The 24,322-nt window shown below is 53.9% G+C and overlaps 1 long non-coding RNA gene across 1 annotated transcript; it reads left to right on the top strand.

The window, feature by feature from the left end:
- The first annotated feature begins 820 nt into the window (after positions 1–820).
- Positions 821–7,390, top strand: LOC311620569. Its single transcript, XR_014794710.1, has 4 exons — positions 821–1,339; positions 5,732–5,987; positions 6,206–6,320; positions 7,116–7,390. It is a non-coding gene; the product is annotated as an uncharacterized lncRNA (long non-coding RNA).
- The last annotated feature ends 16,932 nt before the right edge of the window (positions 7,391–24,322 follow it).

Raw genomic sequence — 24,322 nt, 5'->3', positions numbered from 1 at the left:
CACCGCCAGGCTGGCTCCTCGGCCAGCAGCTCTGAGGGCTCTGTGGACTGTTCCCCAGGTCCTTCTCCCTCCCCACCCCCCGTCCCCCAGCCGGGCGTCCTGAGCTGCTCCCTGCTGACGCCTGGCTGCCCCCCTGCAATGGGCCAGCCCTGCCCGCTGGTCTTCACCCCGGAGCCCGCTCTGCAGTGAGCGGCGGGCAGAGGCACCAGGAGAGGCTGTGAGGACCAGGCTGCCATGAACACGGAGGCTCGGACCTCCTCCCAGAGGCTTCCTGTCTGTTATTTGTCTGAGGCCAACCTGGGAGGGGCAGGAGGAGGGGAGATGCCTGGGCGCCCGCCCCTCTCCGTCTCTGGTCCCCTGCCCTCCCCGGGGCCCCCATCCACGCATCCTCTCCCCGGCTCCCCGCAGCCGGCCCTCTGGTGCAGGAGACGGGGCGGCTGCTCTTAGAGCCTCGTGTTGGAGTGGCTCAAAGCGGCCTGGCCCACGGAGACTCCGGGAGAAGGAGGAGGAAAGGGAATCCTGTCTTTTCTGGGGAAGGACAGTCCCTCCCCACGTCTGTCTCCGGAACGTTGAGTGAGACATGGAAGGCAGTTCCTACATCCTTCTGGAGTTTTCCACCGAAATGTGCAATGTTCTGAACAGAGGACGAAGGATCCAGGCCCCGGGGGAGCGGCCCCTGAGCAGGAGCCAGCCGTGCTGGGACGGGTGCAGCCCCCTCGTCAGGGAGACTGGGGACCGGCGGTGCCCCGGGAAGCCCAGGCTGAGGGCAGAGAGCCAGACGGGCCCACTGCCCCTTCACTCTGGGCCCAGGATGGGTGACCTGGGTGTGTCTGCAGTCAGGGCCAGGCTGCTCTGTAGCTGCTGTCTGAGACCCAGCCCACCCCCTGAGACTTAGCCCAGCCCCTGAGACCCAGCCCAGCCCCCCAGACCCAGCGCAGCCCCCAGACCCAGCCCAGCCCCCAGACCCAGCCCAGCCCCCAGACCCAGCCCAGCCCCCCAGACCCAGCCCAGCCCCCAGACCCAGCCCAGCCTAGCCTCAGCAGCGTGCCCGGGCTGTCCCGCCCCCTCCAGGCCTCAGGCCCTGGGCCCGGCAGAGCTCTGAGAGGGCCCAGGAGATGGGGTTGGGGCAGCACAGTAAGACCACCTGTCTGTCCCCTACTCGGGGTGCCCTCCAGCCAGACTCGGCACCTTGTGGACATTTTGGTCATTTATTCCCAGAAACGGAGATGGGGCTTCGGCCAGAGCCAGAAATCTAAAGGGAGGAGCAGAGCGAGGCTGAGGCCCTTCCCGTAAAGCACACTGGGCAGTGTCCACATTTCCTGTTTTGGCCCGAGAGGAGGTAGGCATGGGTGTGTCCGGAGTCCCTGACGAGGTTCCTTTTTGTCACGAGTGAGCAAGCCTGTGCCCCTTGGTCTGGGCCGGGGATGGGCCGGGCCGGTTTGCCCAGCACAAGTGGGGTGAGGCCTGCTCTTGGCATATTTGTGGCTTTTAAAGTCCTGGGGACACTGAGGAGGAGCTGGCCGGTATTGGCACCCCAGAGTCACAGCCTGGAGCTGTGGGCTGCCTCAGCGGTAACACTCATATCCTGACGTCTCTCTGATAGGCCGTATAGCAGCCTCTGTTATGTGCTGTGGCTTATCATAAGAAATTTCCCACAGGCTAAGCTTGATACTCAAGATGTTGGTTGTAGGAGAATTGAAAAAATGAATGTGTTTGCCATAACGTTAAATAACTGGATTAGAACCATAAAAATGTGAATTATAGCAATCTCTCATATAAAAGCCCAGCAACTGAACTGAATGGCCAAAATGCCTGGTCGACCAGTCACTATGATGCACAATGACCACCAGGGGGCAAACGCCTAACACAGTAGATGCCCCCTGGTGGTCAGTGCGCTCCCACAGTGGGAGCACAGCTTGGCTGACCAGGATGAGCATTGCTCCCACAGTGGGCAGATCCCTGCAGGCCACGCCCCCCAACGGTGCATGAACATGTGCACCAGGCCTCTAGGCTATATATATATATGAAAGCCGAGCGACCAGAACACTGAAGAACTAATTGCTTTGATGCACACCACAGCCCTGATCAGCCCCCACTACCCTAAATGAGGGTGTGGGTGGCCAACCTCCATTGGCCCCTCCCTCCAGCTGGTCCCGCCCCAATCAGCCCCAATTGTGGCAGGCCAGCCGGATACCACCGTGCATGATTTCATGCACCAGGCCTCTACTTATAAATGAAGACACAAACACACACACACACTAAGGAACATAGCTTGTCTGCCAAACCTGGCATATAAAGGGTTGAAAAATATTCTGAACCCTTTGAAAGCACAAAATGACCAACCAATGCTAAGTTGACTTGCCAGACCTAATTCAGCAGAGTTTTGATGGAAAAACATGAGCTTGAAAGCTCATTAAAATGTACTTAAATACGCATCACAGGGGTTTCACCATTGCTCTCCTACAGCAATGGTACTTCCCCAATAACTGAAAAGTGACTCTCTTTCCAGGGAAATGTGGTTGTCACTTATCGTGTGTTTTCTTCTTTGTCTTTTACTGTGCTTTCAGACACTTAAAATGCTTGCGCACTTCCTTTTCAGGAAAGTTATGAAATTACACATAAATTTCATAACTTTCAGGAAAGTTATGAAATTACACATAAATTTCATAACTTTCAGGAAAGTTATGAAATTACACATAAATAATTTAATTTTCCATGAAATTACACATAAATAATTTAATTGACCACCAGCGCACTTTTAGAGGTGTCTGTGTGTCCGTCATCCCCTTTTCCTAGGAGCCAGCTCTGAGAGTTGCTCAGCAATGCTCTCCAATGTTCATTGTCTTCACACCTAGAAGGTCTAGTATTCTTCCATCTTCCAGGGCTCCGTGGACTAAGAAAGGAATTGAGTACAACTGAAAATTACATGTTTCTCGGCAACAGTAGAGTTAGCAAACAGATTCTTTATCCACCGTCGGTCCAGTGGAGCAGGGGTTGGAAATGTAGTGGGACCAGCCTCACGTTGTTTGGGGTCGGTTTTCCTTGCTGTGAGTTTTAGAACGGGGTGGGGGCCTACGTGTCCTTATGAAGCTGTGGTCCAGGACACGCGCCCGTGAGGGAGCCGGGCCTGCTGCGCCCTCCGTGGGGCAGCCCCGGGGAGCATCCCTGTTCGGTAGAGTAGCCCTCACGTGAGACAAAACCACCGTAGAGTACGGTGTACAGCTGCGTTGCTGATTTCTTTTGAAATAGAAAATATTTTAAGTTGTTTGCATTTTGTTTTGTTTTTTTTGTTTTGTCAAACGTGGTAACATCTTAATGCCAATTAAAAATCTTGTTGTGGTTGTAAGATTTAGCTTATGAATCATCCAAATCCGACTGAAAGATTACCAGGTCATTATTAATGACTTAGTCTGCTAAGACTATATGTACTTATCTACCAGTGCTTTTTAAATCAGTCCAAGGTATATGTCTGTTCTGCAGAAATAAAATGCTGCTTAGAGCGTCTCTTTAAATATTTTGGTGCTCAAATGTATTTTCTGTTGACCTATGGGATGTTCTGTACCAAGCTACGTGGTCATACTCTTTGACTAGATACTTGTGTTTTTAAAAATCCAGGCTTAGCCAAGTATACTTGACCATGTTAAAAAATAGTATCTTTGCTATTAAAATGTTGATTGAAAGAAGAGAAAAGAAAGGAAAGAGGGTCTAGGACAGTCAGGGCCCGCTGTGCATCAGAGCCTTATGGGGCCTCAGAAGTCCTCTGCTGGCTGTCTTCCCCCCCACCCCCCAGCTACTTTCTGCAGCCTCCAGGCCCAGGATGTGGATCCCCAGGGTAGCACCCACACCCACATCCTGTGTGCCCCAGCCCGCTCTGAGCAAGCAGTAATGTCTCCTGTGAAATGCCCACCACACAGCCCTCCCTTCTCCACCCGGACTGCAGACTCTTCAGAGCGCTTATGGGATGGAGGGGTGTCCCTGTGGCAGTACTTCCCCGTGGGAGGGTAAGCGGGTCACTTAGGCCATTTAATGTTTTCTAGTACCCGGTGTGCAAACTTTCAGAGAAATCGATCCACTTAATGTTGATAACGTACTTAGTAATATATTGAATATAGTGTTTCAACATATCTATAATAATAAAAGGGTAATATGCTAATTAGACTAGAAGTCCTTCCGGATGAAGCTGGGGCCCATGTCCCAGGTGCCTGCCAGCAGCTGGAGGAGGAGGGAAGCCCGGGTCCTGGTGCCTGAGGAAGCCCGTGGCAGCAGCCAGGGAAAGGAAGGCCTATTCTTGCAGGATTTTCATGCATCAGACCTCCAGCAGTTCATATAATAGTTCACGAGATAGCTTGCATTCTTCCTTCGTACTACGTCACGGAGATGAGGTGTGTGTTCCGTGTTTGTCGCCCGCATCCACGCAGGCGAGCACACCAAGAGCGCAGGAGACCCTGTGCCAGTGGCTCCCTGTGGGCAGCATGGCCCCGGGCCCTCCCGGCAGGCAGCATTCTGGGAACAAGCCTGGACCTAGCGGTCTGGCCTGGAGCAGACACCCCCAAAGCTTGTGGAATGAGAGAATGGGAGGGCGGGTGTCAGAGTTCATGGATGAGGGTGGGAAGGGATGAGTCAGTAAAACACTGGGGAGGGGAGGGGGTTCCAAAGGGATGAATTGCTCTGTGAGAATGCTCAGTGGCTGAGCATTGACCCCTGCACCAAAAGGTCACCGTTAGATTCCATTCAGGGCACAATCCCAGGTTGCAAATTTGATCTCCAGTGAGGGGCATGCAGGAGGCAGCTGTTAATGCTTCTCTCTCATCAACGTTTCTATCTCCCCTTTTCCATTCTTCTCTCTAAAAATCAATAAAAATAGCCCTCACTTGCCGAAACCGGTTTGGCTCAGTGGATGGAGCATCGGTCTGCGGACTGAAAGGTCCCAGGTACAATTCCAGTCAAGGGCATGTACCTTGGTTGTGGGCACATCCCCAGTAGTGGGTGTGCAAGAGGCAACTGATCGATGATTCTCTCTCATCAATGTTTCTAACTCTCTATCCCTCTCTCTTCCTCTCTGTAAAAAAAATCAATTAAAAAATTATATATATATATATTTAAAAAGAAAATAGCCCTCACTGGTTTGCTCAGTGGATAGAGGCCTGCGGACTGAAGGGTTCTATGTTTGATTTCAGTCAAGGGCACGTGCCCAGGTTGTGGACTTGATCCCCAGTGTGGGGCATGCAGGAGATAACCAATAATGATTCTCTCTCATCTCTACCTCTCCTTTTCTTTCTGAAATCAATAAAAAAATATTTAAAAAATAAAAATCGTTAAAAACGTATTTTTAAAAAATAAAATTGGGATAATCAACAACATGACCCTGAGACTATTGTTCCCTGTCCCCTGGTGCCCAGCCCCCAGTCATGACACATGCCTGTTCTGTCACATGCCTGCTCTATCAAATGTATGTTCTGTCACATGTATGTTCTGTCACATACCTGCTCTATCACATGCCTCCTCTGTCACATGCATGCTCTGTCGCATGTCTCTTCTGTCACATGCCTGCTCTGTCACATGCCTGCTCTGTCACATGTCTCCTCTGTCACATGCCTACTCTGTCACATGTCTCCTCTGTCACATGCCTGCTCTGTCACATGTCTCCTCTGTCACATGCCTGCTCTGTCACATGTCTTCTTTGTCACATACCTGCTCTGTAATGAGGGTCCTCTCTCTCCATCTCTCCCAGCTGTTTCATGACCATGCAGAACTCTGCTTCTTGGATTGGTTCTGTGGTTCTCCTCATGTGCAATACCATGTCACCTGGTACATATCCTGGAGCCCCTGCTTGGAGTGTGCAGAGCAGGTGGCTCAGTTCCTGAAGAGGAACGTGAACGTTCACCTGAGCCTCTCCGCCGCCCGCCTCTACTATGAGAACGAAGATGACCAGGGGCTTCGAGATCTGGTGGATGCAGGGGCCCAGGTGGCCATGATGGCCCCAGAGGGTGAGAGCCGAGGGATCTGGGCAGGAATGGGGGTGTAGGGAGGGGGGCAGGTAGAAGTCCCCAGGGAGAGTGAGTGGCAGGGGAACTTGGGAAACTGAGGCAGGAGTGATGACACCTGGCAAGGAGGAAACTGGGCCCTGAGTGGGGTTGCCCAGGGGAGGCTCAGGAGAGAAAGGCTCCTAGGCTGACCTACCTGCTTTCTCCCCTCTTTACTGCAGATTTTGAATACTGCTGGAATAACTTTGTGTACCACGGGGGAAGGCCTTTTAAGTACTGGAAGAATGTGTGTCGAAATTATTATAGTCTGCAGCAGAAGCTTGATGAAATCCTCTGGTATGGGTTTCCTCAGCCCCCGCCCCCCCCCGCCCCCAACACACACACCCCTTACCTCCCAAGACCTTCACTTGGGTTCTGAGCCTCTCTGCTCCTTCAGGTGCCTCCCCCCCAAGCCTTCCTCCCTCCACCCCTCAGCGCCTCTCTCTCCCCCAACAAAGGTGCTCCCCCTTCCTTGGACCTCCCATCTCTCCACATTAATCATATGTTACTAAACCGAACACAACAGGTCATGGATGTGTATGAGTGTGGCCATCAGATGACTGAGGAGAAGAGAATGACTGCATTCGGTTGCTAAGGCTTCCTTAGTAACAAACTGTAGCCCAACCCCTGCGGTGTTAATACCCCGAGTCTTTTAAGCAGCTATTAAAAAAATAAAATAATAAAATAATATATATATACACACACACACACACACACACACACACATATATATATATATATATATATATATATACATACATATATATATATATATATATATATATATATATATATATATATATAATTGATTTTAGAGAGGAAGGGAAAGATGGAAACATCAATGATGAAAGAGAACCATTGATCAGCTGCCTCCTGCACGCCCCACACTAGGGATTGAGCCTGAAGGGGGAATCAAACTGTGACCTCCTGGTTCAGAGTCCACTGCTCAACCACTGAGCCACACGGGGTGGGCTGAGCAGCTATGCTTACTGAAGCTTTTGTTCACGTGGCAAAACTCTTCCTGCTCAACTCCCTTTGTTCTCTGGAAGGTCCTCACAAGTTGCTAACGTGTCTGTCTTTTTGTCTCCTCAGGGACTGAGGAGAATCCATGGCTTTATTTTTGGGACGGAAAGATGTCTCCAAGCGGCTGGCTCCCGGAGCTGAAATGGAGAAGTCCTATCTAACACTGAAGAAGCATGGATTTCTCTCCAGCTTCTCTGAAGCTCCCCTCCCCCAGGCCCCTCGCTGCATAAAAACCCTTGGCTTTAGCTTTTTGGGGAGGACACATTTGAGAGATCTCGCTGTCCTCTTCTTTGGCCAAACCCAATAAACCTTCCTCTGTCTTTAAGCACCGGTGTCTCTGTGTTTTGGCTATGACCTCATCGGACACACAAACCTGGATTTTGGGAGGTGATTCAGTAGCAACTCCACAGGGGAGGGTCTTAGCAACAGACACTTTGACCCTCACAGTTCCGGAGGCTGGAAGGCCAAGATGGAGGTGTCGGCAGGTTGCTTGCCCCTGGGGCCTCTCTCCCTGGCTTGCAGATGGCTGCCTCCTTGTTCTGTCCTCCCATGGTCTTTCCTTTGAGCATGACCCTTGGTGAGTCCCTCAGATCCCTCTAAGTGTCCCAACTTCTCTTCTTGTAAGAACTTCAGTCAGATTGGGTCAGGGCCCACCCTAAGTGTCTCATTTAAACTGAATCACCTCTGTAAAGGCCTTGACTCAAAGATAGCCACCTTCTGAGGACTTCAGCATGTCAATTTGGGGTGAGGAGACACAATTCAGCCCATACAATGACCAAGGACCTTTCTGAGTGAATGGTGCAGGAATAGCAGGAGCCTTTTCCTGTGTGTCTGGCTCCCAGGTTATGTCCAAGCTGACCCTGACTCACCTGCTTCCATTCCAGACTGCTTCCCCAGGAGCCCCTCTCACCCTGTCCTCATCGCACCCCACCCTCGCTCTGCTCCTCCCTTATCCATTCCCAAATCGAGGCCAGAGGGGTAGCTCTGGAGGAGCTGCCAGCTAGGGATGGTGTTAGAGAGGCATGAGCAGAGCAGAGATGACGGTCCGGGTATGGACACACCAGGGAAGAAAGCCCTGGGTGCCTAGTGTGCATATGAGGACAAGAAAAAGGCCTCTTTGCCCTTGCTGTGGCCTTCCACAATTAATGAGAAGCACCTGGTAACTAAACCCCAAGATTGTTAGCTTCTCTCATTCAAACAGCCCCTCTGTTCAAACTACAAGTCAAGATATGCTACTTTCAAAGCTACATTCTTGCATGCCCCTCCTCCCTGCTGTTTTTACAACTCCAGGATAATCTGCACCAGGAAGTCACTAGTTAGTAGAAAGTTCCCTTCCCCTGTCCTCTTCAAACAAGCGTCATTTTAGCTTTTCCTAACTTTGACTCTAAGCATGTTTCACAGGTTTGGGAAAAATACTAATAAGATAGCTGCCAGACTGTCCCAACCCCAAATCCACTCCCAACCCCCTGCTTCCTTGTCACCTACAACAGCAGCCATTGCCTTTTTAAAGAGCAGGCAAATGCTTATTACCTGCCCTTGTTTTGATTAGCAATGCTACGTTCCTTTCCCTTCAGGAAAAGTTAAATAAACTCTCTTTCTCTCAGTATCTATCTCCTTCGCCCAGTTGTGAATTCTTTCACAGCCGGCATTATCACCAGTCAAAACCCTAATACCTAGCAAGGGGAAAACGGGGAAAACAAGAACTTGTCCTCAGAGTAACCTATCCTCCCCTAGCATATGAGCACCAGTTTGTGGTAACTTGTTAAGGCTAGGGTCTGGCCAGTGTGACTTGGTGGTTGAGCATCAACCTATGAACCAGAAGGTCAGGGTTCAGTTCCCGGTAGGGGCACATGCCTAGGCTGTGGGCTCAATCCCCAGTGTGGGGTGTGCAGGAGGCAGCTGATCAATGATTCTCTCTCACCATTGATATTTCCATCTCTCTCTCCCTTCCTCTCTGAAATCAATCTATACATATAAAAGCCTAATATGCTAAGTGTCCAACTGTTCCACCCTTTGACCAATTGCTATGACATGAACTAACTATGGGGGAGATGCTCTGACCAGTAGGCAGTTTGCAGCTGGGGTCTGGCCAATAGGGACTGGTCAAGAAGGCCGGACACTAGCTGGAGACCTAGCGTGGTCCCTTCCTGGCCAGGTGCCTCCCAGATTGCTAGAGGGTCTGGGCGACTGAGGGACCCTGGTGCACGAATCCATGCACCAGACCTCTAGTAAAAATATAGTTTAAAAGAAGAAAGGCTGGGTCTCGTGAGTGGCTTTGAAGTCAGGGCAGCTGGTTCTGGTCCTCCCCACTCTGCCCCTCCTAGCTGCTGGCCCTGGGCAAAGCCACCAGGGCTCCGTCCCCCACATCTGCCAGTGCTCCGCTCAGCTCCGGGTGTTAGTGACGGGCAGCTCCTCCCACACCCGGGAGGAGGGCTCTCAGCGGGGAGCCTGGGGCAGCATGTCCTCCTGCTGGCGAAGGGCCCTGTGAGCAGCACCAGCCATTCCCGCTGCTGTGAGAGGCCAGAGGCACTGAGCTCCTGCCAGCAGGCAGCCGCGTCCTGCAGCTTCCCCAAACCCTGACCTGTCTGGTGCAGACCGGCTCCTCACCCCATCCCTCTGGTCACCTCCGGAGGCAGGCCTGAGGGTCATCTGACAGATGGGGAAACTGAGGCTCTGAGGAGCTGTGGGGCTTGTCCAGGAGCCTCCCAGCTGGGAAACAGCCCGAGCCAGGCTCCTGTCTGTACGTGGGAGGCCCTTCCTCTGCCCCTCAGGCCCCTTCCCATCGAGTCTCCCCCAGGACGTCTCCTGCTGCCCATTCCAAGGACCAGTTCTCACTGCTCCTGCCTTTAAAGACGAGGGTCCCTGTCCCACAGCTCTTCCCGCTCCCAGTGCTGTGCGGCCTGGAGCAAAGTGGCTGTGACCCTGGAGAGAGATGGGCAGCATCACAGGCCTGGGTGAGATTCCTGGCACCTGGCTCTGCCATCCACCAGCTGGGAGGTGTCTGTCAGGCAACGCCTTGCCCTCTGAGCCTCGGCTTCCCCACCTGTGCGATGGGTATAAGGTGCTGACCTTGGGGCTGGCTGCCTGCACAGGGCAGAAGCACGGGGCCAAGGGGGGACCTGTGTCCTGGGCATGGCACTCAGGGAAGGCCAAAGACTTCATCACACAACTCTGAAAGACACGCAGTTTAAAGCGTATGAATTGTTTTTTTCTTCCTTTAAAGGTATTTATTATTATTATTATTATTATTATTATTATTATTATTATTTGAGAGAGGAGTCCATGGAGAACAATGGGTGGGCCGTAAGGAGTGGAAAGCGCGTGAGCGGGCGGGTACTCTGGGGCTGCGCTGGTGTGTGCGAAGGTGAGAGGAGCTCGGTCCCTCTTCCTTCTCCTCCTCCCTCAAGCACACTGCATCTCCCAGGCCACAGCATAGCCATCGAATATGGCGCCTGCACAAAGCCGCCAGTCCAAGACTGTGATTTTAACCGTGCCCCCTGCTCACTGCGGAAATCGTGCAAGATCGGGTGAGTAAAAACTGCAGTCTAACCAGCGTACACTGTCGTTGAGCAGCAAGTCCGGCCCTGCCCCTGTGGTTCCAGACTCTACAGAAACATGAACTTGGGAGTGCAAGGACAATTTGAATTGGCCATTTTTTCGGAGAAGCATGTACATGACCCTCAACTTTTTTTTAAAATACATTTTTTAATTGATTTTTTACAGAGAGGAAGGGAGAGAGATAGCCAGAAACATCGATGAGAGAGAAACATCGACCACTGCCTCCTACACACCCTCTACTGGGGATGTGCCCACAACCAATGTACATGCCCTTGACTGGAATCAAACCTGGGACCTTTCAGTGCGCAGACCGATGCTCTACCACTGAGCCAAACCGGTTTCAGTGACCCTCAACTATGTTAACGAAAAAAAAAAACACAACACATTGAAACCTGTAAAGAATTTTTGTGAGTTTATTTCAGCCAAACTGTCGACATTTGCCGGGAAGCAGAACCTCAACGGAATGAGATAATGCTCTGGAGAATGGCTGGTTACATTTCTATTTATACACTGAAATCAAAGGAGGGACATAGGTGGGTTACATGAAATTCATTGGTGATGGAGTAAGGAGGCAGGAGAAACCAAAGCGGTAGGAAACTCCTGGGATTGGATAAAAAGTAAAATGATGGAGTATACTCCGGTGAGAGCAGGAACAATTAACATAATAACGAAGGAAGTTGAGGCATCTGTCCTGGCGCCCACCACATTTGGTTGTGTCCCAGGGGCTCCAAAAAAGGGAAGTTACAAGTTACCCAGACATCTCACAGACACCTTATCTTAGAGGCAAAAAGGCAAATGGGCTCAGTAAAGAAGGTCTAAGTTGATCTTTGTCAGGGAAAATATCAGCCTAGCACATGACTACCCACTATAACATGTTTGTAGTTAGATATTTAATTTTCTAACCATCCTCTGTGGTTACTTTAGGTCTCTGGGTTTGCAAGACTGCCACACAGCCTCCCCGGAGCTTGTCAGGTTGGCATGTTGCTCTTTTCTTTCTTAAACCGGAAACAAGGGTTTCGGTGAGGGCCCCCAGCCAGGTGCAGATGTGGGGAGGGCGGCCTGTCGGCTGATGACATCTGTCCTTGTGGGTGGACAGGCTGCTGTAGATGTTTTGTGTGTGGTTTTTCTCCTCCTCACAGCACCATCGGCCTCCAGGGAGCGTCAGCTGAGCCCACAAAGACGATGCTGAGTGAAAAGTCACATATCAGAAGAGTCGGTGTTATGCCCAGATTTCATGATCCCCAAAGACCACCAGGGAGCCAAGTCCGATGCAAAAGCAAAGAGCCTTTTCATTTCGAGCTAGCCCGAGCTCAATCCCACGTACACGATGCAGCGGCGATGGGGAGAGAGAGCGGGCTTCTACAGAACAGAGGATTTGTAGGGGTCTGGGGGGTAGGTGGTGAGGTCACTGCTTTGGCTGACCCCGATTGGTCCGGTGAGGGCTAGGGTCCAGTTACACAGTGATGTGGTTATACAAAATGGAGTCAGGAGTTGGCCCCGCCCTACCCCACAGTACAAAGTGGAGTCAAGAGTTAACCCTGTCCTGTCCTCTCATTCCCCCCTTGCCTTGGAACTTACAGGCCCAATCATGGGACCGTCTGTATTTCTACTTTATAATATCTCCTGCTGCTTGAGGCCTGTACTGGGTACTTAGAACCATCATCTGAACAACCCCCATTCGTTCCTTGATACACCGAACCAGCCTATTGATGATGCAGGGGCCAAAGGTCAGCAGTAGCAGCAGGATTGCAAGGGGCCCGACAAGAGCGGAGACAGGGGTAGTCAACCATGGGGACCAGTTGAATAAGGACTCATACCAGGATTGGGATCGTCCTTCTCTAACTTGCGTTTCTGTAGTCCTTCTCATACAAGGGCCATGGATTCCTTCACTACCCCTGAACGGTCCACAGAAATGGAGAGGGGAGGGCGCCCAGGCATCTCGCCTCCTCCTGCCCCTTCCAGGTTGGCCTCAGACAAATAACAGACAGGAAGCCTCTGGGAGGAGGTCCGAGCCTCCGTGTTCCTGGCGGCCTGGTCCTCACAGCCTCTCCTGGCGCCTCTGCCCGCCGCTCACTGCAGAGCGGGCTCCGGGGTGAAGACCAGCGGGCAGGGCTGGCCCATTGCGGAGGGGCAGCCAGGCGTCAGCAGGGAGCAGCTCAGGACGCCGGGCTGGGGGACGGGGGGTGGGGAGGGAGGGGAACCTGGGGAACAGTCCACAGAGCCCTCAGAGCTGCTGGCCGAGGAGCCAGCCTGGCGGTGAGACCTGCCTCGGGGACGGGGTGGGGTGGGGGGCACACCGCTGTCCCTGCGAGATGGCCCCTCCTTGGTCCCATAGACTCCCCAGAGGAACCTCCTGAGCTCAGGCGGGCAAGCGAAGTGGCACTGGGCCCAGGGCGGCTGCCCTCCGGCTGCAGGGCACCTGGGCAGTTCGGGATAGGCCTCGAACCCCAGGGCACAGGGCCGTGCCCATTAGGACCTCACACTCTCTGTCTGGCACAGGGTTTGTGCCAGGAGACCGCCCTCTAGCGCCTGGAAGGGGAGGGGGGCTCAGAAGTGCTTGTGGGCTGTGGACAGGAGGAGGCTTGGGGTCCAGGGGGAGAGCTGGATGGATCTGAATGCCTCCCTCCCTCCCTGGGGCAAGATCTGGGGGCAGACAGCGCCCGGGAGATGCTCAGGGACCCAGGCCTGGTCCCCGGAGACTCCTGGGTGTGGACGGTGTGTCGCGGGGCGAGATCGGGACCAAGGCAGTAGCGGCACTAGCAGAACCCACAGGCACACCCGGTGTCTGTGCTCCAGGCCTGCAAACCGGCGCCTCCGCAGGGCGGCACGGCCGGCCCAGGCAGCCGAGGTCGAGAGGACACGGCAGGTGGGAGGAGTCTCCGCCAGAGGACACCTGTTTGTGCACATGCAGGGGCGCCCCCCGGAAAGAGGGGACCCTTATCACAGGTTCCGTGTGTAGGATGTGAGGAGCCGGCTGAGAGGGAGCGGCCTGGTTCCCCCTGCGGGCGGCCTGGGCCCCACACCCGGAGCTGGGCACGGCCCCTGGGAGGCAGCGTGGGGCCGGCACAGGCTGGTCTGAGAGGAGCCGCGGGCACAGTCAGCGGGACAGAGGGGCAGCCCCTCGGGGACCGCCTCTACCAGCTGGGCTCAGGTCACACTGGAGCCTGGAACACACACTGTCCCCCTTCTCCCCCGGTTCCTCGCGGCTGGGGGTGCAGAGGAGGAGCCGTGGCCCCTTCCTGAGGCGGGCCCAGCTTCCTCCTGCTCTTTCCTAGAAGTTCAGTCGGTAAGGAGATCCTCTCTTTAGCTGCTTTCCTACGGGTTAGCTTGGATCCAGCCACCTTGGCTTATCTGTGGAATCATCAGCCAAGTGTAAACCAAAACAGTCACGCTCAGTCAAATGGAGATGTTTGAAGACTACACCCAACAGAGCCTGCCCCCGATCGTGTTTACTGACTTTGGAAACTTGTGCAGTGTCATCCAGAAGAAGGCTGTGGCAACTCGACTTTTGTGTGCTGTCTGTCTGGGGCCAACTCTGATGTTGGGACATTGTGGGTTCTGCCAGCAGCAGACAGAAATGTGAGGTCATGAATGCGCTAAGGTCTTCGTGCCACAGGTGCATCCTGTCCCCATTTCTGTGACGTCCAAAGTCAAGCAAAAACCAGCCTGTGGTCCTAGACGGGCTAACCCGGGTTCCCTGTGGAGGGGGGACAGCTGGGAGGGGGCAGGAGGAACTCCCGTCTGGGACACTGGACAGAGCCCGCCCCCCCCTCAGTCTTGGTGATGGTTATGCCTGCTGGAAACCCAGGACCTGCACTTAGCTGTCAGTTATACCCCAGGAAACAGAGAACGGACAGAGGAGGCTGCGGAGCTCACATTTCCAAGAAGGAACGCCTTTCCCCAAAGGGCAGAGGGCATCCTGTCCCAAACGGGTTCCCAGGTGAGAAGGCCAGTCAGATCCACGCAGGCGCACCAGGATTGCTCTTGGTGAGAAAGGACATTGAAGATTTTCAGCCATTGAAATCTGAACGCCCGGTCAGACGTGGTCGAAAGTGGAACCGTGAGGAAGAAGGAGGAAGTGAAGCCGTTCTTGCAACATGACTGCAACGACAAGAGCTGTTACAGCCAGTGTCGTCGGTGTGCGTGTGAGCCAGGGACTGAGCCACGCCAGGGAGGGTGTTTGGGAGCCTCCCTGATGACGGCGGTGGAGCTGCCATTGGGGGATGAGATGTGTCATCCCCGTGGGAAGCCAGACGGCCCTCTGCTGCTCCCTGCTCCCTCCGGACTCTCTGCAGCCAGTGACCCCTCCGCAGGAAGGACCCTCACCTTCACCTCTCCATCTGAAACCTGCCGCCTTTTATTTTTTATTTTTTTAATGTATTTTATTGGTTTTTCACAGAGAGGACGGGAGAGGGATAGAGAGTTAGAAACATCGATGAGAGAGAAACATTGATCAGCTGCCTCCTGCACACCTCCGACTGGGGATGTGCCCTCAACCAAGGTACTTGTCCTTGACCAGAATCGAACCTGGAGATTCTGCAGACTGATGCTCCATCCACCGAGCCAAACCGGCTCCGCCTGCCTCCTTTTAGACTCACATTCATCCATTCATTCATTCAGCGCATGTCGCTTTGAGCTCCCCTGTGCCGGGTGCGATTCCAGGGGCCGTTCAGGTGCTGTGCAGTCTGTGCTCTGGGATTTCACAAACAAAAACTCTCCTTTCAGCCGCTCCTCCCTCCATCCTCTTCCCAGAAAGGCAAAGCCCCCCTTTCTAGAACATGAGACTTGTACAAACTGTCTGCGTGTCCTGCCCCTCCTCTCCTGCCTCCCGCTGGTTTCCACCCCCGTGCTGCTGTGCTGGGGGGAAAGGGGTATTTGTCAGGCCTCGCCCTGCCCCTCGCCCAGAGGCAAGTGACACAACTGAGCACAGCCTCCTCCTGCAGCTGCTCTCCTCTGCTGGTTGTTGGCGACACTCCCCTTCATTCATTCATTCATTCGTTCATTCATTCGACACACGTCGCGTTGAGCTCCTCTGTGCCGAGTGTGATTCGTCCACTGGCTTTCCTCCTGCTTCTGCTCACCCCCGGCTCCTCCTGTCCTCCTGGGGCTGGGTCCTCCCCTGTGACCCCCACCACCTCCCTAAAGGCAGCCTGCCTTCCCCCCGCCATCCCCCAGGGCACACTCCCCTGAGCCCGGCGCTTGGAGGCCAGCTTCCTCCGAGACACCTGCCCTCAGACGGCCCCTGGGCACCCAGGCCTCCCTTCCAGAATGGAACTCCTTGTGGGGTGCTTTCCCCAAGAAACGTATTTCTCTCAGATCTCCCCGGCTGCACAGAGGGCACTGCCACTTACCCTGAGCCCAGACCCAAAGACTTACCTTGGTTCCTCTTTCTCATCATATCCAACTCGTACCCACGTCCTTCCCGCCCATGTTACTTCCAAACCCACTCCCATCCGTGCATTAGCCTCCGTCCCCGCTGCCTCCCCATCACCTCCCGCTGGAGGACGGGAGGACCTTCCGGCTTCCACTCTTCCTCCCTCATTCGACGTCCACCCGGGGTCCTGTGCTATCCTCACCTCTAAGCTCCTGCCCACGACCAAGCCCCCACCCCTCCCCGCGCCCACCCTGCTCTCCTCTTCCCGCCTCCCTCCCGCCTCAGGGCCTCGGCACTGGGTCCGCTCTGTCCACGGTTCTCCCAGGCTCTCCTTTTCGCATTCTCTCCTTCTCAGCACAGAAGTAACCGGCGCCGAACCCTCTATTTAAAATAGCTGCCGAAACCGGTTTGGCTCAGTGGAGAGAGCGTCGGCCTGCAGACGGAAAGGTCTTGGGTTCGATTCAGGTCAAGGGCATGTACCTTGGTTGCGGGCGCATCCCCAGTAGGTGGTGTGCAGGAGGCAGCTGATGGATGATTCTCTCTCAATCGATGTTTCTAACTCTCTATCCCTCTCTCTTCCTCTCTGTAAAAAAAAAAAATCATTAAGATATATCTAAAATAAATAAATAAATAAATAAATAAATAGATAAATAAATAAATAAAAATAAAATAAAATAAAATGGCTGCCACTACCCGTCGGTCAGTCTCCATGAGGGCATCCTGTTTATTCCCTCCCAGCAATCACCTCCATCTGAAGTTCTCTTACCCACCCCCATGGTTTCTTATTTCCTTTCTGTCCTCCCTCCCCCATGACATGGTCCCCCGGAGGTGTGGAGGCCCGGGCACCTCCCTCAGTGTGTGCCCCCAGTGCCTGGCAGCCAGCCTCCGCACAGTTCGTGGTCAACTACTATTAGTCAAGAACTGAACCAATAAAGAGACGGGAAGTGCTTTGTGTTCTAAGTTTTCTTCCGGCAGAAGAAGGAGATTAGGAGGAGGGGGCAGGGGAGGTGCTGAGAGACCCAGCTTTCCCAGGAGACACCTCGGTGTTAGTTGACTTGTCTCATTAAGCAAATACTTCCTGAGTCGCTGAACCGGAATGCAGTCCCTGCGGGAGAGGTCTCCGGGGGACAAAGGCGGGAGAGGCAGGCTCCGCTGCCAGCGCTAACGCCCAGGTGGGCATCAAACCCGAGCCGGGGCTCAGAGCCCTGCGTGGGAACGTGGCCACCGAAGCATTGCCCCCCCCCCCCCCGCCCGGGGAGGGACGCGGCCAGCCTCACCCCAGGCCTGGGCTGAGAGAGAAGCCAAGGGGTCTGGGAGGCAGTGGGAGACGGGCCCTGGAAACCGAGCCAAATGACCACAAGTCAGGGTGTCACGTCCCGGCCGAGGCTCTCAGGGAGCCCAGCGTGGAGCCTGGCCTCCGGGGAACATTTCCACATTAGCCTGTCCGAGCTGGGCCCCACCCCGGGCCCGGCCCCTGAGTGGGGAGACGCAGGGCACAGGGTGCGGCAGAGAGGGGGAGCCAGGGGCCACGGAGGGCGATGTGGCGAACGCCGGGCCTGTCTGGGGAGTGCTGGCGATGAGGAGGGGGCCGGGCACTGTCCAGGGGCACCCGGGGCAAGATCCGAACTCAGGACACTCTGTGTGTTCTGTGGACTCTCACACCCACGTTGGCACGCTGTCAGCTCCGGAAGGTGAGCGCACCCAGGGCTGTCTGACAGCCGCGAGCAGAATCAGGGGACACACTCCCGCGTGGCGGTGACGGGGATGCCCCAGGCCCGGGAGCGCCTTCAGAGCCGAGGCCAGCGGGTGTGGCGGCCCATGCGGAGCGGAGCCCGGCGGTGGGAGGCCCAGGCCAGGAGCCTGCGGGCTGGGGGTGCACGAAGCCCAGGCCAGGAGCCCGCGGGCTGGGGCGCGGAGAGGCACGTTTGGGGGGTCTCAGCGGTGTGGGCACTGGGCCCGGAGGGATGGAGCCCAGAGAGGGGTGGGGGCAGGGCCCTGCCAGAGAAGACCCCGGGGACTCTTCTATCCGCAGGTCAACGCTCTATCCACTGGGCCACACCGGCGAGGGCAGCAATCGTGTTTTGTAAAGGCCTGGGTTCTGCTCAGCTCTGCGCGGGCGCCTCCTGGTCTTCTCTGGACGCCGGTCGCCTGGAAAACCTCCCTCCAGTCACACCGCACAGCCCGCCCCCCACAGCCCAAGGCCGGCCTTCCTTCTCTCGCTGCTGTTCCGGCCGCCACCCGAGGGGGGCGGTGGCAAGTCGGGGCGCGAGCGATGAGCAGAGAGCGGCCCGGCGGGTCCGGGGTGGCGTTCGCTCTCTCCATCGAGCTGTGGTCCCTGCATCCGCGCCCCCTCGCCCCGCAGCTCCCCTCCCGCAGCCCCCCGCCCCTCCCCGCAGACTCCCCCTTCCGCCCGCGGCCCCTCCACGCCGCCCGCACGGAGCAAGGCCCGCGCCCCGCGCAGGGCGATGCCGGGACACAGGGACTGCACCGCAGCGCCGCGCCCCGGCGATCCCGGGACATTACAGACCCTTGTGTTGTCAGCACCAGAGGCTTAGGCCCAACACTAGCTTCAGCAGGTGTTTTTGGGGTGTTTTTTGTTTTGTTTTTTTAATACTTTTAGGAATTGTTTTTGTTGAAAATCCGCAGCAAGAAAGGGCTTCCTGAGAATACTCCCGATTTTTGGTGTGTGATTGGCAAACAAACACACAAAAATGAAAGAATGGCGACTAGGGTGAGGAGAGCTTGAAAATACACCGCCCCTCAGGGTGGAGGAGGGCCTGGGGATGGGACAGGCAGGCTTACGGGTTCTCTGGGTCTGAGCAAGAAGGCTATCAGGAAGCAAAACCGGCCCCGGGGCCCATATTCCTTATTCCTGGGCAGAACCAGCAGTCCCCCGGCCTCCGTGGCTTCCGTGCACGGCACCTCTTTCTGCTGATGCCAACTGTCCCTGTGCGGCCGGGGCGGTCTGGCCGGAGCCTGCACAGGACCAGGCCCAGCAGCTCGGCGGGCCGGGTGCTGGGCTTTTAGAGCTCTGCCTGAAGGGAGGTGTCACGTTTCATTGGCCAAAGCTGACCCCAGCGCTGCTGGGGAGCGGGGCTCCACCATGGCCCCGGGGACGGAGAACCAGAATGTTCCACAGCAGCCCTCTGCCCTCCGTCACCCATCCCCGCCTGCGGATGTATGGGTCAGACCTGTCAGTGAGCCCGGGAAAGGGAAGAGGTGTGGCCATTGGGAAGAGGCCATGTGGGGCAGTGTTTCAGGGTGTTTTCTGTCCTGCTCCACCTAAGCAGGTAGGGGTCTCACCCAGCGGGAGCTGGCCTCCGTGTCCCAGCTCAACACAAGTGTGAGTCTGTGCGCCCCTCCAGCCTCCTGCGGCCAATGAAAAAGCAGAAGGCTCCTATAAAGGCAAGACTGAAGGGAAAAGACAAGTATTCAAGGTCTCACGATCCTACTACATTTTTTTTTTCAAAGACTTGCCCACTCTTACCCATCTGCTTCTTACCTCTCCCCCTGTATCTGTCTGTCTCACCAAAAACTGTCTTTCTACGGCTTCAACATCAAGAGCAAAAATAAAATCTTAAAGCTACCAGTTAGACGAGATATATTGTCTAGAAAGGAGCAAGAATCACACGGACAGAGCTTACAAGTTGTTTTTGTTTGTTATTTTTAAAGCTCTGTGGTACCTGTGATGTTGCATTGTCTCCAGTTCACAAACATGGATCAATTGTGGCAACTAGGTTCATCAAGACGTGGTGATGAAAATAGCAGCATGGCTCCTCAGAAGGCACCGTAAGCAAAGCGAATGAACATTCTCCGGTGTACCTATGAAATAGGAGACTGTATACCCCAGGACAAAGGGATTCTTGGGTAACCATTTATGCATGTCGCCACTGATTGCCCCGCCCCTACCATAATGGCAAAAAAAAACCTGCAAAACAGACCAGGAGGGCAGGTGCAGGGACATCCCACTGATATGAAACTATTCTTAGCATTTAAACACTGAAAACGCTATCTTGCAATTTAAAAATCATTCAGGAAACCCTGCCTTTTTCTTTTCTTTTTCCTTTTTGCTACAAATTGGTGATCTGTGATGTGAAGACTTGGAGGAATTGCCCCTTAAGAAGAAGCTGTGAGGATAGAACACCTGAAGCATACCCCTTGCAAATCCACGTTCTTCTGTAGCAAATGCTTAAAACAGTTCTACATGCCTCCTCATAAAACTCTTCTTCCTCCTCTCCCTTCTTAGGGGATGGGGTCGGTGGATGGCAGAGAGGGAGCTGGAAGCATCCGGCCAGCCTCTTGGTGGTGCCCCTGGCTCCGTGCTGACCAGGCACCAGCCCCCCGATGTCAGTGTGCCCTGCAGGCTGACCTCCCCCAGGCAGCGTTCTCTCTGCTCGTCCTCTCTCTTTCTGCTGCTCCTTCTGCAGTTCCATCGGTCCATCCCTCATCAGTCCGGTTTCTCTGTTTGCACAGGACTATCATGCATGTCCCCAAACAGGCCCCTGAGCCCCAGGTCTTCCTGACCTGCCAGGTCCGAAGTCAAAGCTAATCTAGAAGAACCACAGCCTCTCAGGTCAACAAATGCCTCCAGACCTTGGTTTGGGGTTTAAGGACGTGATTTAAAAATCTCCAGAAGAGACCATCTCAGTGGTGCCTCTTTGCATCAGGTGTCCACACCTGGTCCAATAAGCCATGGGCGCCTGAGGGGCAATCAGTGTCGGGAGGAGAGAATATGGCAGCCAATGGGACACACCTATTTCAAGGTGTGTCTACAAATCCTTTGGAAGATGTCTCATGTCCTCCTCTAAGTGTACCTTTCCAGGACAGTTCGTCATAGCAAACATACTATGCTACCCCATCAGTGAAGAGCATCACTCCAGTAGGCCAAGCGGAGTCAGGATAAGTACCCAGCCGACCAGGAAAACCCCATTCCCTGGTGACCCTCAGAGAGAGCTGGCTTGACGTGGGTCCAGAGCTGGCTGCTCCTCTGTACCTGACTCAGGTCTGGGTGGCGGCCAAGCTGATTCATCCCGGGGCTGGAGGAGCAGACCTGGCTGTGGCCCAGGCCAAATCTCATTCCCCGTCACCTGCGCGGTGTCTCGTTCCCCTGCCAGAACTGTTGTCTTTATTGGCGGCCCTACTGCCTTCTTCCGCCGTTGGAAGTTACACATTGCTGTCCAAAGCTGGAGCATCTACTAACTAGTACGAGGTGTTGAGATGGCGAAAAACCATAGCCTTGCTGGGGTTTCTGCCCATGTCTCTTCCCCTCTTCAAGCCTAGACCTAAGCTTCCGGCTCCAGACCCTGATCAGCAGTAGTTGCTGTCATAAAATTGGCTTCTCCTTCTTTCTAACCTTTTTACGTGATCTCCAGACGTTAAACAAGGTGCATGTTTAGTACAAGATCGTGTTTCCCTTGTGGAATATGTGTCTCTTTTCCTGAATAGGAAGGAATTAGCTGGTGGTATGAGGGAAATACGGCCTTTGGGATCCTCAGAACCTGAGTGTGAGCCCCAGACTCAGCACACAGAGCAATAGGGTATCACCCCAGAAGTTTGCCTCGATGAGCCAGAGTATTGACTGGGGAATTTGTGATAAAAATCCCCTAAGGATGAAATTTAAAGATCTAAAGACAAATAGCTGACACCATTGGATCTCAAATGTTAGCCCCTTTGTCCTCTGTCAGGGCAGGGATGGAAACAAAATTTATTCCAAGTACCTCGTTCAGGCTTTCTCTCAAAATCAACATTTTTATCAATTCAAACCACACTTATTGACAACTCCCATGTACACTGGCAAGAAATTCAGAGTCTTATGCCTTCATCATCATCCATAAGCTTATCATCAGAGGGAAATGGTGGGATCCGGTGCTCCCCAGCTCCCCAGAGGTCTTGGTGACTGTAAAGGTGTGTGAATAATGTTCACAAGAAAAGGTCCCGTTTTCTTCTCTCTGAAAATGTCTCCGCCGTGGGCTCTCCAAAGAACTCAGTGTGTTTTCCTCTCCTCTCTCTATCTCCCCTATTCTGATTCATTTGGTTCCCAGCTCCTGGGAGGGGGTGAACAGGAATCACCACTGCCCCCACGGAAAATGGAATAGCGGTGCAACAGAGACCAGCAAGTGCGGTTCAGGACCATGGACAGCGCCAGACGGGCGCCTCCTGGCCTGAACAGGTGAGTCCTCTTGGCCCTGGCCTTACTGCCCTATACCAGAGTCAGTCTGACCGAAGAGTCTTTCCGCCTCTCATAGGTTTGGGTTTTGCTGCTGGAGTACCTGGATCGACACCAGAGCTATGAACTATTACAGCCCTCCCCTCAGAGTGAGAGAAGGGTCTGAAAACCAAAAACTACGCAGGAATCCTCTCCATTTGGACCCGTGCATGGAAAAACAGGAGGTTCGGCTGTCCGTTCCTGGGGTAAGCAGATGGAAAGGGACGGGGAATTTGTGGGTTTTCCTAAGAGCAAGTTCTAAGCCAAGTCACGATACTTTTCTGCTTCAAGCCTCCTATTCACGCCAGTCGATGACTTTCAGGCACAAGACCGCCCTAACAGGGGAAGGTGGGAGCTGAGCCAAAAGCATGGCTGACCCCTCCCTGCTGCCCTGCCTGTGACACCTGGCGGGTTGACCCTTCCCTCCTCAGCACTCCACTTTTAAAGTGATTCTCCTCACCTCAGAACTCCTTGACTGACAGTCCTCCCTCCTACCCAGCCCCTCATTGAAGGCCTTGAACAACAAAGTCTGGACCACTCTGATTTCGCCCCCCCTCAGTCCTCCTTTCCTGTCTCAAGCCTCAGGTTTCACTTCCCTGTCTTTGCCTCCAAAATCCGCTTCACCGTTCTGGATTCTTAAACTCCAGTTCCTTAAAGCTAGCAAAGTGGAGTCACCTTCGGTTTTTCCTGACCCTCCCCCCCTCTTAAATCCTATATATTATAATTAAAGTCTAATATGCAAATTGCCCCCTCCAGTGGTCCTTGGACAAGTTCAATCACTCGCTATGACATGTCCTGACCACCAGGGGGCGACGCAGAACATGGTAAGCATCAGCGATGCGGCACTGGCACTGGGAGGCAGTGGAGAAAACCAAGGCCATTCCCTTTCCAAATCAATCTGCAAGCCCAAATTCCCACAGCCTGCAGCGAAATGGGCCCCAAGGAGAGCGGATGTGGTGGGATGGTGGAGCAGGTGAGTGAGCAGCAGGTGTGAGGTCAAGGCAGGTGTGAGCAGGGGGGTGGGGCCTGATCACCCTGCAGAGGCGGATGGTGGAGCAAATGAGGAGGCGGCACCAGGCCAAGGCGGGGTGCCACGCTGGGGCCACAAGCTGGGGCTGAGCGGTTGGGGGTGCCAGCTGGGGCTCCAATCTCCGCAGGCCACGCCAAGGGACCCCAGCCGTGCACTAATTCATTCACTGAGCCTCTAGTCTGCTAATGAAACGTTTTATGCTTTCATTAGAAAAAAGTCTCTAAATCAGCTAGTTACCCAATATTTTCCGAACCAAAATATATGTAGGCTGAAGAATAGGGCCTTATCTTTTTCATATAACTAAGCCTGCCATACGACTGAATGCTGTATAGTTGTATTTCATGTGTTTTCTTTATTTAATGTGTATTCTTGTTTTTATTTATTTATTTATTATTTTTAAATATTTTATTGATTTTTTACAGAGAGGAAGAGAGAGGAATAGAGAGCTAGGAACATCGATGAGAGAGAGACATTGATCAGCTGCCTCCTGCACACACCCCACTGGGCATGTGCCCGCAACCAAGGTACATGCCTTGACCGGAATCGGGGACCCTTCAGTCTGCAGGCCGACGCTCTTTCCACTGAGCCAAACCGGCTTCGGCCTTGTTTTTATTTTTGTTACTAAAGCATAAGTAGAAGCAAAAACAGCAACAACGAACAGACAAAACCCACTTACTTGTGTTGCTCTCCTGAAACATTCTTCCCGAACTCTAAGGTGAGTTTGTTTGCTTTTCTCTTTTATCCCCCTTCACCTTTTTCACCCACCACCCACCCTCTCCCCTCGGGCAACTGTCGGTTTGTTCTCTGTATCTACTGCTCTGTTTCTGTTTTGCTTTATTGTGTTTCTTCATTTGTTGTGTTTTTTTAATATTCCACAGATAAGTGAAGGCATATGGTTTCTGTCTCTGTCTGACTTACTCCACTCAGCAGAACACCCTCCAGGTCCCTCCGAGCTGCCACCAGAATAGGGTTTTACGTTTTTTTAAATTACATGCTTAAGTCGACGAGGTGACCACAGGCATCAGCCCATCCCCCGAGGTAGACCCCTCCAGGATGACAGTAAAGAGTAACAGGGGAATAAACCCGCAATTAAGAAGAGAACAGAAATG

This window comes from Pipistrellus hanaki (genome assembly GCF_964339955.1).
Source record: "Pipistrellus hanaki genome assembly, chromosome: 3".
Lineage (NCBI taxonomy): Eukaryota > Metazoa > Chordata > Mammalia > Chiroptera > Vespertilionidae > Pipistrellus > Pipistrellus hanaki.
This window is presented reverse-complemented; position numbering and strand designations above follow the sequence as displayed.